The sequence below is a fragment of the Zerene cesonia genome, chromosome 6 (assembly GCF_012273895.1).
Source record: "Zerene cesonia ecotype Mississippi chromosome 6, Zerene_cesonia_1.1, whole genome shotgun sequence".
NCBI lineage: Eukaryota > Metazoa > Arthropoda > Insecta > Lepidoptera > Pieridae > Zerene > Zerene cesonia.
In genome coordinates this window covers 3,502,178-3,516,448 of record NC_052107.1, presented here as the reverse complement: position 1 = coordinate 3,516,448, position 14,271 = coordinate 3,502,178, and the positions used below count along the sequence as shown (strand labels likewise).

At 31.8% G+C, this 14,271-nt stretch overlaps 1 protein-coding gene across 1 annotated transcript in view; it reads right to left on the bottom strand.

Annotated features, from left to right (window-relative positions):
• The window catches only part of LOC119840441 (acid sphingomyelinase-like phosphodiesterase 3a), a 39,876-nt gene extending 26,285 nt beyond the window's left edge, over positions 1-13,591 (bottom strand). Inside the window, exon 1 of the mRNA XM_038367062.1 lies at positions 13,459-13,591. The gene's annotated coding sequence lies outside the window, so the exon portion shown is untranslated. The remainder of the gene's footprint in view (positions 1-13,458) is intronic.
• Positions 13,592-14,271: the final 680 nt, after the last annotated feature.

The window sequence follows — 14,271 nt, the reverse complement described above, 5'->3', positions numbered from 1 at the left end:
ATGACAGATTCGAAATTCAAATGTAATATTTTTTTATAATTAAGTGTAACAGTATTTATGGCCAGACTAAGTAATAGTCACAATTCACAAATGTCTCTGTAATTTTATCAGGTGTTATATTGTTATATACTAAAGATATCGATTTCAATCATAAACTTTAAACAAATGCATCATGTTAAATGGGTCATTAATTATTAAGAGTTAATTGAAGGTATAAAATGTAATTTTAACAATAAGTACCAACATCAAATAAGCAGTTTTATTGAGAAGTGTTAATAAAAACGTCAAAAATTTTGTTCCTTTTCAAAGTGACATCGACTTAACATAATATTATACAATCTTTAATATGCTGTTAACAATGCCTTTCAAATATCAAAGTCTAAATCTTTGAACTGGAATCATTATAATTTTGTTGTTGTTTCGTTGTTTAAAAAATGACAATTAATTACTACAGCCGTTTTAAAGGAAAACAGCGTTAATTTTTATTAAAACTGATAGTTTATCAATATAATTTTCTTAAATTACGTCGTTATTGAAAACTGGCCTTATAATCTACCATACCGGTGCTATAACATAATGCTCGTTTACATCATCTACTTAATCCGACCCGAGCAAAACATGTACATAAAATTTTAGCGTTTTGGTAGCTTATTTGTGCTTAGGCGTGACAAACTACGTACCAAGTGAAGTCCATGGTGTAAAGTTTAAATTAATATTTTGTGCTTCAAAACGGTAATAGGATGTTCATCTTTTTAAATTAAACGATAATAACATATTTATATTTTCTCAAAAAAAATTATACACGTCTTAAAATTCTGAATTAAAAAACACCATTGTTTTTTTTTATTTTCATGCAACACTGAAGTTCCGCAAAGCACAATACCGTATCCAATAAATTATGCAGACATTTCGCTACAGCTTATAATGACCAGACACTACACCCTTCTTCATATCTTCTTTTAAGTGCTCACTACCAATACGTGGTTTATTTTCTTTATATTAATTAATTATTTCATACATTTTATATAAACAAATACAAACAATGGAAAAGCGTTGATACAAAAGTGAGGTTTCCTGAGTGTGATATGTAACTATAGTGGCTCATATCTGTTTAACTGGCAGTGCTTTTTCGGAGTACTCTTTTGTCTAAATATTTACCACCGGTTGGAAAAGTTTCTACAGAGAATAACCTATATTATATAATATACATCCATTACAATTTTTATAAACTTAAACAACTTATTTCAAATTAATTATTATGTCCATAGCATGAAGTCTAGAGAAATTTTCAAAACCTTCGATCAATATAATAAATATAAGTCGATGCTGAAAACAGTTTTTAGTTCTACAATGTTCTTACAGACATCAAAATTTACATCCCCTTTGTCCTCGAACAAAACGGAGTACCTCAACATTATTTCCCTATATAAAAACTAGGACAATAAACCTTTTTCACTGTGAAAAATAAAGAATCTTTGGTGTTCGCCGGAAAACTTTGTCATTATGCTTTGACGCCTCTTGTTTCACAAATTTTAGTAGCTGTGGACGAATATTATGTACAAACTATTCAGTATTGCAGCTCGGGGTTTTAAATATCTGAGGTTTTGATAGCCGAGTTCCTATTTAACTTGTAAAATCAATAAAGGAAGGCTACGCGATGAAACAATTATATGAAGTACTCTATGAACGAGTATGTCTAAATGGAAAGGTAGAATTCCGTGGGTAACTAATGTAATTTAATAAGACCCGTGAGATAATGTGGGTAAATTCGTCCATTTAATTGGATTCGCAACAGAATCATAATTAAGCACTTACGAAAACCCAATACTGTTGATAAAAAGAAACGTGATTCTTATTAACGAAAATATTTCAATATACTTAAAGGAATACAAGAATATTTCTTGAGTAAAATGAATAAACGGTTAACATTTCACTATCTAAGGAAAGTATAGATATAACCTAGTAACTATTAACAACAAATAATGAAATACTAATAATTAGTAATTTTTCCAAAACACACATCGATAGTGGCTATTTTATTCTACCTCTTGATAAATACCCTCGCTATATCACTATCCTTACCAATATTATAAATGCGAAAGTGGTTTTGTTAGTTTGTTTGTCCTTCATTAACGTCGCATTAGTTTAATGATATCATTTTTGTATCTAGAGATAGATAGAACGCTAGACGGGGTCTATACTTTTTAATTTCCTTTAACCTATATAAAAAACTCGTTACGTAAAATTCATCAATATTATCTAGAGTTCCGTACTAATTAAGTAACAACTCAACTTTACACGTTATTTCAATCGATTTAAATATATGCACGTATTTTTTATAACATTCTTTTACTCTTGAACTGACGACTTTTTAATTGACATTGGCTTTAACCACTAAGCCAACTCTAATCTATGCACATGTGTACTCAATAATAATTTCATAGTATTATAAAATGTTAGTGCCTTCTACATTAATATTACGCACCTTAATCAGCATAATGTTATTATGGCTTTCACAGTTACTTAATTAAACTGAACAACCGATCCTTTGAGGGTTAATGGTTCTTATGGTCTGGTTGCATTCTTCTGGCTGATATCATAATATATCGCTTAATTAAAACAGTATTTCGTGCTTTAAATTTACTAACTTCACATTATAATTATTGTTTTAAAATATTACGTATCCAAAACTGCTTCCATCGTTGAATCACGTACATTTAAATTATCTAAAAACTCCATTGTGCTGTTAAAAGAAATCTTATAAAAAATGATTTTCGTAAGTAATTATAATCAAAATACATATTTGAAGCTTAAAACAGTTGACCCATATATGGCACAGAATATTCAGCATCGAGAAATATGTTTCACGTTATGAAGATAAATTTAGCCATCATTAAAAATAACGTCTGCTCGCTGGAATGCGCGAAACTTTACAATACAACTTTAATGGGATATACGCGTACTTACAAAACCAACCTGACTGTATCCCATAGGAATAATTAGCGCTGGTAATTGACGACTAAGCATAGTTGGCAACGCGATTATTAAGTTTCGTTAACCCTTATTAAAATATTCATACTGTCAAAATTCACAACATGGAATCGTGATAAGGGACAAGAATTAATGTTATCCTTCAAAGTTACCTCTCTAACGAGAGGCTGTTTTGCGCTCTCTCGGGGGAACAGCCCAGACTGATGTTTATGATAGTCATTGAGCATTTTAACCCTTCCCGGCATCTTTTGGGCAAGAAAAGTGGACTTTTTGTTTCGAATATTATACAAGGTAAAAAGATGAGGGAGTTTTCACTACATTTCATAGTATTATCGGCGTGTTGTTATTTCCTAATGGCTGTCGTATGAAACAGTTACAAGAAGCTAAAGTTAACCAAGCGTTTATAAATGTATACTACAATTCTCTTATAAAATATTAACTTCAATATCGAGTCAGGCATCTGGTAGTCACAACTTTAATGTTTTCTGGAAATTTTGAATATTGTTTTGATGTGTTTCGAATTTCCGAGCAGAGTAGTAATTCGAAAATAGCAAAACAAAATCAATAAAATAAACCAATTTAAAAATTCACAGTTTTATTATATTTCTAGCATCCCGGTTTCATCCGTAATTTTTGATCAATTCTACGATATTTTCGGCAATTGGGAACCGACTTAAGAAAATTTAATTTATTTCGAAACCGTATAGTTTGGAGGCGGTCCCATTATCCATACGTTTCTCAACGATTATAATTATTTTACGTCGGTTAGTTAAACGCTTTATCGATTATTTTCCACTTTAGGCCACATAATACGTTGTGGGTGAAAAAGCTTGTGGAAACGCGGAAACGACTTTTTTATATCGTAATGTCATTTCAATCCCAAAGTTAGTAGACGGTACCGTTTGTTCGCAATTTGTATAAGGAGAGACCAACAGCGTATTTACGTATTAATTAGAAAATACGAGAAAATAGTTAATTAGTTTGTATAAACTTTGGAATTGAGATTAAAACGAAAATAGTTCTCGAGTCCGCACTGTTTGTGTGTACTTGGCAACTCTGTAATACCCTTGGTATGCAAATACACAAGACGGTTAAAAACTGTTGCTATCAGTAAATTTTTAATGAATTTTGTTGTTTGTTGCCGAGTGCGCCTATTAAAATGGACCGTGGAAATATAATCCAATCGTACATAATTACGCGCAAAGTTTAAAATAGCTTTTTATAAGTCTTTATAAAATTATCACTACATAATATAAAGCATCATTATAAAGCAAGTCGCTTCCCGCGTTTGTTCCTCTGTATGTATGCTTAGATCTTTGAAACTACGCAACGAATTAATATATAGAGTGATTCAAGAAGAGGGTTTGTATGTATTATAACATTTATTAAACTTCTCGAAATTTAACGCGTGCGAAACCGCGGGAAAGAGCCAGTATAATAAATGCGTCGGAAATTCTTAAATGTATAACAGAAAAACAAGAGAAACTTTTCAGTGAAACCCTTGATGTTAAATACATACATATTGCAAATTAAAACTAACTTAAAAAATTAAAACTAAGGACCACGTGACCAGCGCCCATAAATAATATACAATACTTGTAACCCTGGATATGTTACGGGGGCTTTGTGGCCTTTTAATGACATAATGTTCTCTTTTCTTAATGGGGTCAATGTCGTAATTGTACAAGAACACTGCAGGTGGTAAATTGTTCATATCGTGGCGTACTTGCGAGTCGAGGACCAACCCTACATAGGTTGTGAATGTTAGTCATTTTTACTGTGGGACCACCCATGTTGCAACTACACGGCTGATAGTAAATCGAACAATTCCTCAGAGTAAACCCCAAAATTCATAATTCATATTCATAATATGCCTAACATAAATGTAACACAATATCCCAAGGGCATACGCAACAAAATATTACTAAAAAGATAATCATATCACGTAAACGAATTAAAGTAAATAGCAGCGATATTGTACCGTCAACAGAAAAAGATAAATCTCCAATATAAGTAAATATGAAATAGGAGCAATCCGACATATTCGTTTCCGGCTTGGCATTTTGTATTCTAGTCGCATAAAGGATAATAAAGCCATAAAATTTTATGCGATTGTTGTAGTGTATATTTTGTGCATGTACACGGTACAGTCAGCATAAAAATGTTGTATAATGTGAGTCATTTAGATTTTCAGCTGTAGCTACTCAGTACTGAGTCCAGGCATACCACCAAGATTGCACTACGGGGACATGCCAATTCGCGTGAAGCAGTAGTCTTTTATTGCTACCAATTCTTTATTCAAGCAATAAAAAAAAACAAATACAGACAGTCTTCACATAATGCAAACAAAACAAAATTTTGAATATATATGAATAAAGCATACAGATCTCAATAGCAAATAAAAGCAATTTTTACCTTTAAGGATTTCGCTTATTTTCATTGAGGGACTTCTATTTCATTTAAAACCCTTGTCCTATATTAATAAATTAAGGTCGTTTAAAAATTAACCAAATTATATACATTTAAATAATGAAAGCCTTTACCCACCTCTTTTTAAATTTCATCATGTAAATGTAAAAGGAATTGAGTTGAATATTTTCACTTTGCTCAATGAACGGGCAGGAATTTTAATACTGAAATGTCGATAAAATTGCGCATTTGAATAGTTCGAGAAATTCCACTTTTCTTATCATTTAAAAGTTAAGTAAAGGAATTTTACTAAAGAAATGATAAAATATGAATAGTTCCATCATCCCAATGTAGTAGTAAACATTTAATATCGCCTTTTGTACGATGTTTCTATTTTATTGAATAACGACAAACAAATTTCTTTTATATACATCCATTATACAAATTTACAGAAATTTCAAGTGAATAATCTGATGCTAATAAAATACAGGGTGAACCCGAACTTTTAGTTAATAAAATAATATATTATTGAATTATAATAACACATTCAAGCAAATACTTTATAATAGTAGTTATGTATCAACGTCTTACACATTATAACTCCACATTGTAATAATATTATATGATAACGTGCTATGTTTCATACATGACCCACTAAATCATAACCAATTACGTCGCTATACATACTATAACCCATATCGCTATGACATAATGTTACACTGCGCTGGTTAAATTACTCAATATGTATTATTATATAATGTAGCTTCAATTTCAATGTCTTTATACATTTACATATATGTAATAGGTAACTGGGCTGTTAACCCTCATTTGGGCAACAACATTAATCGTGAAATGCAGAAAACGTTTTATGATTGTTTATGGTTGGTCTATAAAATAAATATTATTAAATGCATAAACAATAAAACATTGTTTCAGGCTCACATTATCATACTTGAAAAGGCAAAAGGTAACAGAAAAGTCAAATACAGTCATTTTGGGTAACACCTAACTAAAGAAATTACAGTATGTCTAAGCAATTGCGAAAAGCAGTGGTGGCTCAGTGGTGAGAACCTCGGACTTCAAAATCGATAAGTCGGGGTTCGAGACCGGGCGGAGCGTGCAGGAAATAAATTGATTTTTCAATATATCTGCACATGTGAATAACATCACCACTGCTTAAAACGGTGAAGGAAAACATCGTGAGGAAACCGGCATGTCCAAGAATCAAAAGTTCGACGGCATGTGACATCTGCCAACCCGCACTTGGCCAGCGTGGTGGATTATGGCCTGAACCCTCATAGGAGGCCTGTGTCCCAGCAGTGGGAACATATATGGGCTGATGATGATGATGAAGCAATTGCGTGTAGAAAGTTTTAAACGTGAATAAGAGACTCGAAGATTTTATTCATAAGTTTTTCATTGAAGCGTTACAAAAGCACATTTTACCCATAAAATGAACAACAGCATTTTTTAAATAACGATCATTAAACAATAAATATCTAAAGCGATAACTTTCGATAAAGCTAACGTTAAATATAATAATGTGGTCGATATCATTTCCAGCATGGATAAGTTTTCTCTGGGTACAAGTTAGTCTCTTATTATTTGTTCAAGTACCAAGTTAGATGAACTGTATAAAGTTGCAACAGATCTAGACTGAACAATCCATCTATATGAATTTGTCAGCAATGTTCTATCTGAGTTATGTTTACCGTATCAATGTTGGTGTTTCATTCTATTAAAAATACATATACAAGAATAAAAATGAATCACCCATTAATGTTTTTAGCTTTTTTTTAAGACACAGGAAAGGGTCTTATGGAGAAAAAAGAAAATGTTCCAAGTAACGTTGTAAACTTTCATTTCAATTTATACGTAATTTTAATATAATATTTGTTAAATTGTTTATTTGTACGGAAAAAGAAAAGAGGGTAAAAACTATTATTAGAAAAACGGCACAAACAGAAAGTCAATTATATTAAACTAACGACCGTAAATTATGAAAGCTCAAACCATATTATAATATACGAAAGAATACGGAACCCATTTGAATAATGAGTTCATAATAACATTATATACACACGGGTTGCCGTATTATAAGAATGTATTTCATATAATGTCTATAAAAATTTCCGTTTGATCTAATGTAATAGCGGCATAAAAGTGGAACAGGGAGATCGATGCAGATGGAATGTTGACTTAACGATAGCTCTTAAGTTATAAGCTTTGCATGCGAGTACAAAATCACATGCGATAAAATTGTAATGTCTTTACAAGCTGTAAATGGACTTCGTTTTTAAATAACTGTTTTATAATTTGTATCGCATGTTAACAAAATAGATCAAATAAGGTACATTGATCCAATTTATGTCATTGCATTCAACATTAAGGAATGTATTAAAGAAACATTCGGAATAGTTTTGAAATAAGAATATTAAACAACAGCAATGTTAAATCGCTTATTTGTTTCCGTACAAGAAGCTCTTTCTTATTTACATATTTAGAAATCAAGTATAAGACGAATTGTGGTCTAGTTTAGTGAGTGAGATGCGAGGCGCTTCGAAGCCGACGCTTGTTATCTGCACCAAACTCCCAAATGGCATTTCATTTTCTCGATTGAGAACCAAAGAACTCTTTGTAATAAAAAGCCGTGTGAATGAGCAAGCGACACGAAATTGTTTCCACGGTAATATCCTTCGAGTGCAGGCAATTTGAAAGTCGCTAACAAAACAGAAAATACCCACCAGCACGTTGTGAATGACGCAGCTCTGATTTCTGTTTGTACAAATTTTGAGAACGTTGATTGCTGTATATGTCAGAGATAAAAGAACGGCAGATGAAACGGGTATTAAAATATTTAAGGGAAGATATATAAAACGCAATATTTAATGATAATTAAATAAATCAAATTAAACTCATCCTCTCTCGGTAAAACAAAATTATATTTTCATAAATATTTCAGTACCTTAAGCGATAGCCCGATTAATTTTATTTTGCTAACAACATTTTAACATGAATTTAAATCTGTACTCACCATTATAAACTTAAATTAATATTATGCATGTGAATGAATGAAGTGTGAATTCTCTTACAGCAACTGTTTAAATTTAATTTTAAAATATCAGACGTATTGTGCAGACGTAGATTCTAAACAAAACGACATCTGACAAATGTTTTTCCGAATAGCAAACAACAATGCGTCAAAGAACAAACTTGTACGGGTGTCACAAGCTCTCGGGGAGAAAAAGTTTCGCATTTGTTAGATCGAGTTCGCTATATGCATGTAAAATTGCAGCGAAATCCGCTTAACCGCCAGAGCGCGTATCTAGTAACAAACTGAGAGTAGGTACAATTTGATTGAGCTAACGGTTTTTCTAGCCAGTACGGATCACGGAGGGATTTGTGGATCGATTTTGCCGAGAGAAAGGTGTTAAATAAATGTATTTTACCATTGATACTCGAGCTGTAAATAGTGATCGAATATATGTTTGATATACAAAATATTCAGTAATAGTATCGGGGATCAGAATAGAGAAGCTTTGTGCCCGCGTTTTGAGTAGCGGCGGTAAAATGTTTTAAAATTGAATTTACAGGATTTTTTTCATAGGTGTATCGTATATTCAACAATCAATCGTATGTTTAAAAAAAAGGAATCGATTTATGATCATGAATTTACCGTGTAATAAATTCGGGATAACGACATTCAGCTCTTTCACTTCACTTATTATGACAACAAAATACAAATTTTATTAATATTACTTTAATAAAAGTTAAAGTAAAACAATATCTACTTAAACAGTCTGATATTAGAGAGTTTTTGCTTTTATGATTATATAAATATATTCACATGCAATATGACAAATGGTGATAAATATTGTTAAATATTTTAACTACAAAAATAAAACACATTGGTGGACAGTGAAATTAAATTAAATAAATGAATACAACACATTAAAATACTTTTCCTTATAGTGTTGTGAAAACACAATGAATGCATCGGATCAGATTTCAGCCATTGTGTGGTAGGATAGATAGATACTTGTACAAATCCCTAACTCCATCCCCTTCCGTACAATTCTGTCTTCCCCCATAAAATGCTTCAACTAACGTTTATAATAGTTTGATCGAATCAAATCTACGTTCAATGAAAAATCACAATAACGGTAGAATGACGGGGATTTATTCCAAAATAATAATAAATGATATCGTTGTGACATTCCCATTTTTCTTCCATTCTATGAATCTTTGTAACGACATAATTTTCCTTCCCATGAGATTTTTCTTGTATTCTTAACTTTCGGGATATTCTTCGGTTCGTTGTTCGATTCGGGAAGTTTTCTTTTCTTTTGTACCCTTGATTCCCTTTTTATTATTTACGACAAAAGTGAAAGTACCTACCCTAATTCATAAACAAAAGAAATTGTTTTACAAAACTTCCATTAAACTTATTAAGTAAATATTAACAAATTTTTAACAGTAAATATTGTACTCTCGTGAGCAAATTGGTTGGTTTTAATAAAACTGATTAAGTAAATCAACGAAGCAATAAAATTCATTCATACCTATTTACCATACCTGTATTTTTTTCAGAAAACCGTACGTGTTTAAATAAGAAATAATAATAAAAATAATGTAATTCTTCAGGATTGGGTACTTACTAGCAACATGCACAATAACGTGTTCACTGCAAAATGCAACATTGCGTGTTTCACACTCAAAAACGCGCATAGAAATATCAACTTATCAGGCAAATAAATTAAGCCCAATTTTCGATAATGTGCCTTTCACGTTGGTGTTTTAGATTTTGATCTAAAAAGACGCAATAAATTTTGTTGTAACGACCATGTTTGTTAGGACTCTTATGTGAAAATTCTTATTTGCATTTTCGTATTTAGAATAAAGAAAGCCAATTTATTTGAATTACCTCTACTTTTGTTTTATCATACCATCGGTTTTTTTTAATCGATGTTGAATCTTTTCAAGCTAAATTTATAAAGTAATGATAAAAATTTCCGTTTTTACGTATTCTTTTCTGGGACAATGTGTATCTATATGTATAAGTGTGGAAATACACTTTAAAAAGCTTTTGCTTGTTTACATACATCAAGTTCTCAATGGTCGAGGGTAACGGTCTGCTAATAGACAATCTGAATGTTTTATGTTATAAATATAAAAATACGGATGCATTCAGTAGCGATTTATCTTTAAATTCGTCAATGTATTTTCTACTGTAAGCAAAAACATTGCCCGACAAACGGATAGAGAAGCGAAGAACGTATAAAGTACTCTTACTACTTAAAGAACGTAAAAAAGCATTAACAACATTTTCTTATTAATAAGACACTGTAAAATATAAATGACTAGCTGCGCCCCGCGGTTTCGCCCGCGTAATTTCGTATCCCATAGGAATATCGGGATAAAAAGTTGCTTATATGTTATTCCAGTTGTTCCATACCAAATTTCATTGCAATCGGTTCAGTAGTTTTTGCGTGAAAGAGCAACAAACACACACACATCCTTACAAACTTTCACATTTTTAATGTTAGTAGTAGGATAAATCATTGAGATAATTTAATACTTGTGCTATCAATTTTCGTAATCTGTACATGTTTAATTTATTTAAACACGTTTAATATATAACCGGCTTAGTTCTGGTGCAAAACTAGTGTAGTATAAAACATCATTGCTTCTTATTTCATAGGACTGAACGCTTGATATACCTAAATATAAATAATCTTTTATCTTTTTAATCTGATTTCATTTTAAAAATACATTATCCCATGATAAATTTTTTGAAAGAATAGAAAAAAATTCGATCACGGGGCGGGATTCGAACCCGCGTTTCTTGCCTAACAAAAAAAAATTATAAGCTAGTAGACCATTTATACTAACTTAAAATATGTCAAAGGACTGGTAAGTCACCTGGTGGTAAGCTACCCGCGCTGCCCATGAGAATTTTCAGAGGTATAATGCCTCTGTAAATGGATTGCTAACTTTATTGGAAAGGATAAGGAAACGATTGATGGTAGAAATAAAGCAAAGGACTAAGACTGACCGAGCTAAAAACAGCAGAATTTGCATACTATTGATGTAGGCCAATCCTTTAAGAGGGGGTATGGTACATTCCCCGATGCTAGCTAGCCCAATTTGTGCCGAAGTGTACTCGACTCCCAAGACTCGAGAAATCTAAATAAACTCCCAAACCCTTGAACGTTCACACGTGTAGAATTATTTTGATTAAGGGCTATGTATCAAACCACTAAATTATACTGTAAAACTCGTCTCGATGTATATATTTACAAAGTTAGTATCAGCCCGCAATTATTTTAGGGGTCGTACAAAATTTCAATAATAAAGTTTTCCCTATTCTTTGAGTGTAATCTCACAAATTCACTTGTTAAATAGGGAATTACTTGTACGATTTTGATTAGTCACGATACAGCTTTTGTTTTTTCTCTTTTATAATTATAAAAGCCCAGCATAATATATCATATCATATCGCCATATCTTTAAAAATACAATGTTTTTTTTTTATGGTTTTAAGTGTGTAGAATACATTATTAATGTCCCATTTAATTAACATTTCAATCATATATTATTATGTATGTAGTGTTTTTTTTTTTTTATGTCACAGTCGGCAATGGAGCTGGTAGGACACCTGATGGTAAGCGCTACCACCGCCCATGAACATTTGTAGAGGCGTAAAGTCGATTACAGACCTTACGCCTCTACAAATGGATTGCCGACTTTAAATTGGGAAGGGATTAAGAAAGGATTGGCGAGAGGAATAAAGGAAAGGACTGGAAAGGGGAAGGAAAAGGATATGGGCCTCCGGCTCCCCCACTCACCGAACGAAACACAGCAGAATGCTATTTCACGCCGGTCTTCTGTGGGGGTGTGGTACTTCCCCGGTGCGAGCTGGCCCAATTCGTGCCGAAGCGTGCTCGACTACCACATACCAAAGTATGTGGTAGTCGAGAACACTAAGTATGTCTTCTTTATAATGAACTACGTTTCGACTTGCAACTTCCCCCGCGTACTTGAAGGAAAAGATAGACAGACTAAAACTGAAAGAAGTTTTCAAAACGGACCAGTAGTTTCCGAGATTAGCGCGTTCTAACAAGCAAATAAACTCTTCAGCTTTATAATATTAGTGTATATATACATTTATTTATTTTTTCATAAAACGCTTATACTATTATGTTACGAGCGTCTACAACGACCTTGCCTAAAATAATTATTGAATCCGATTAACCTTATTGTCAAGTGGCTAATATAAAAGTTAGTGTCAAAACTTTCACCATTCGTCGGCATAATTCTGCTTCAAAACAAACTTCAATATTGAATTTTCGAACTCGCGTTTGTCCATATTGTAATATAATATTTGTTATTATATTCAATTATTATGAGAGTCGCTATTTAGGTGGTGAAGAATTAAATTTTAATTATATCTATTCATATCTTTGTTCTGTATTAATAATAGCAAATATTCAATAATTTTTTTTTTTTTTATTTCAACTTAGATAATAAATTAGCGATTTCTAAATATTTTCCCTGTTGTGACATGTGAGAAATCAATGATATCATTTTTTTTAGATGTTTTCTTCACAAATACTATCTATGAAATGTTAAAATGAATAGCTATGTAAATTTAAATGCTATAGGCATTAAGCGTAGCACTTGCTACGTTGTAGTTGAATGTTGTAGCAAATGCTACGCCTCTTACTAATATTTACGTATTCTACGAAAAATCTTCATTGTTAAAGTTTTGTGTTTATTTAAACTTCAATTAATTAAACTGCTTATTCATTTACAGATTTTTTGAATAACATTTTATTTGAAGATTGAGTTAATTCCATTCTTTAATTAGTTTTATGCACAAGCATTAACACATTACATCCGATCCGATGCTTCAATAAATTAAAAACATTCATGGAGAACATTTCAAACTTCTCATCCAAGAAATAAATAAAACAGCCGTAAGAGAAAACAAGTTCAAAATCGCAAATCAAAGTCAAACAACGAAACAAAAAGTATTAACATAAAGGGTGTCCTCACGCTTTGTATTCCATCGGTGCACCAATTTCAATGTTCTCCAAAAGTCTGTACATAAATCACGAAATTAACAACAACACGTTCACACTCGCGATTTCACAGTTCTTTTATGCACACACGACCGCTCCAGCCGAGAGACGAGCGAGGTATGAGAATGGAAGTCGCTTCGGACTACGTCGCCCTGCTTTCATTTTACTTGAAGCTCTCAGGTGAGAAAAGGCTAATGGCATGACCAACCGGGTAGGGTCTGTGTTAAAACAGGCGTTATGTCCCCGCTGTCAAACCATTATAAAACTATCTTAAGGATTTATATTATAAAGTAATGATAAATTCTGGCAGCTGTAGGTTGCTGTGTAGTTAGTTGAAAGTGAAATTGGGCTGGGTTTACAGTATTAATGATGAATGAAATAAACTTACTTATTATATAATATGACTTGATTCAACACAGCCGTGTAACAAGCCGTGTGAAAGGGAATTAAAAATGGATTCTAGTTATTATCAATTAAGATACTGAGTATTTTAAATAGTTAGTCTATTGAAGAAAAAATAGTAATATTTATTTAAAATCAATGTCTATGTTAATAAAATATAATAAACTTTTAGAAACATTTTTTTTATTACACCTCTCAATCAAATTCATGACAGTGCCGTTGTTAATCGTTAAACATTGAATTTCTATGAATAAATATTTGAAATGTTGATGAAAGATTAATCGTCATTTGACATTTCATTAAGATCGAATGATTTATTTTCTTTCGTCTCTTTCGATATTTACCTATTATTAAATATTAAATGTGACCGGATAATGCCGTGGAA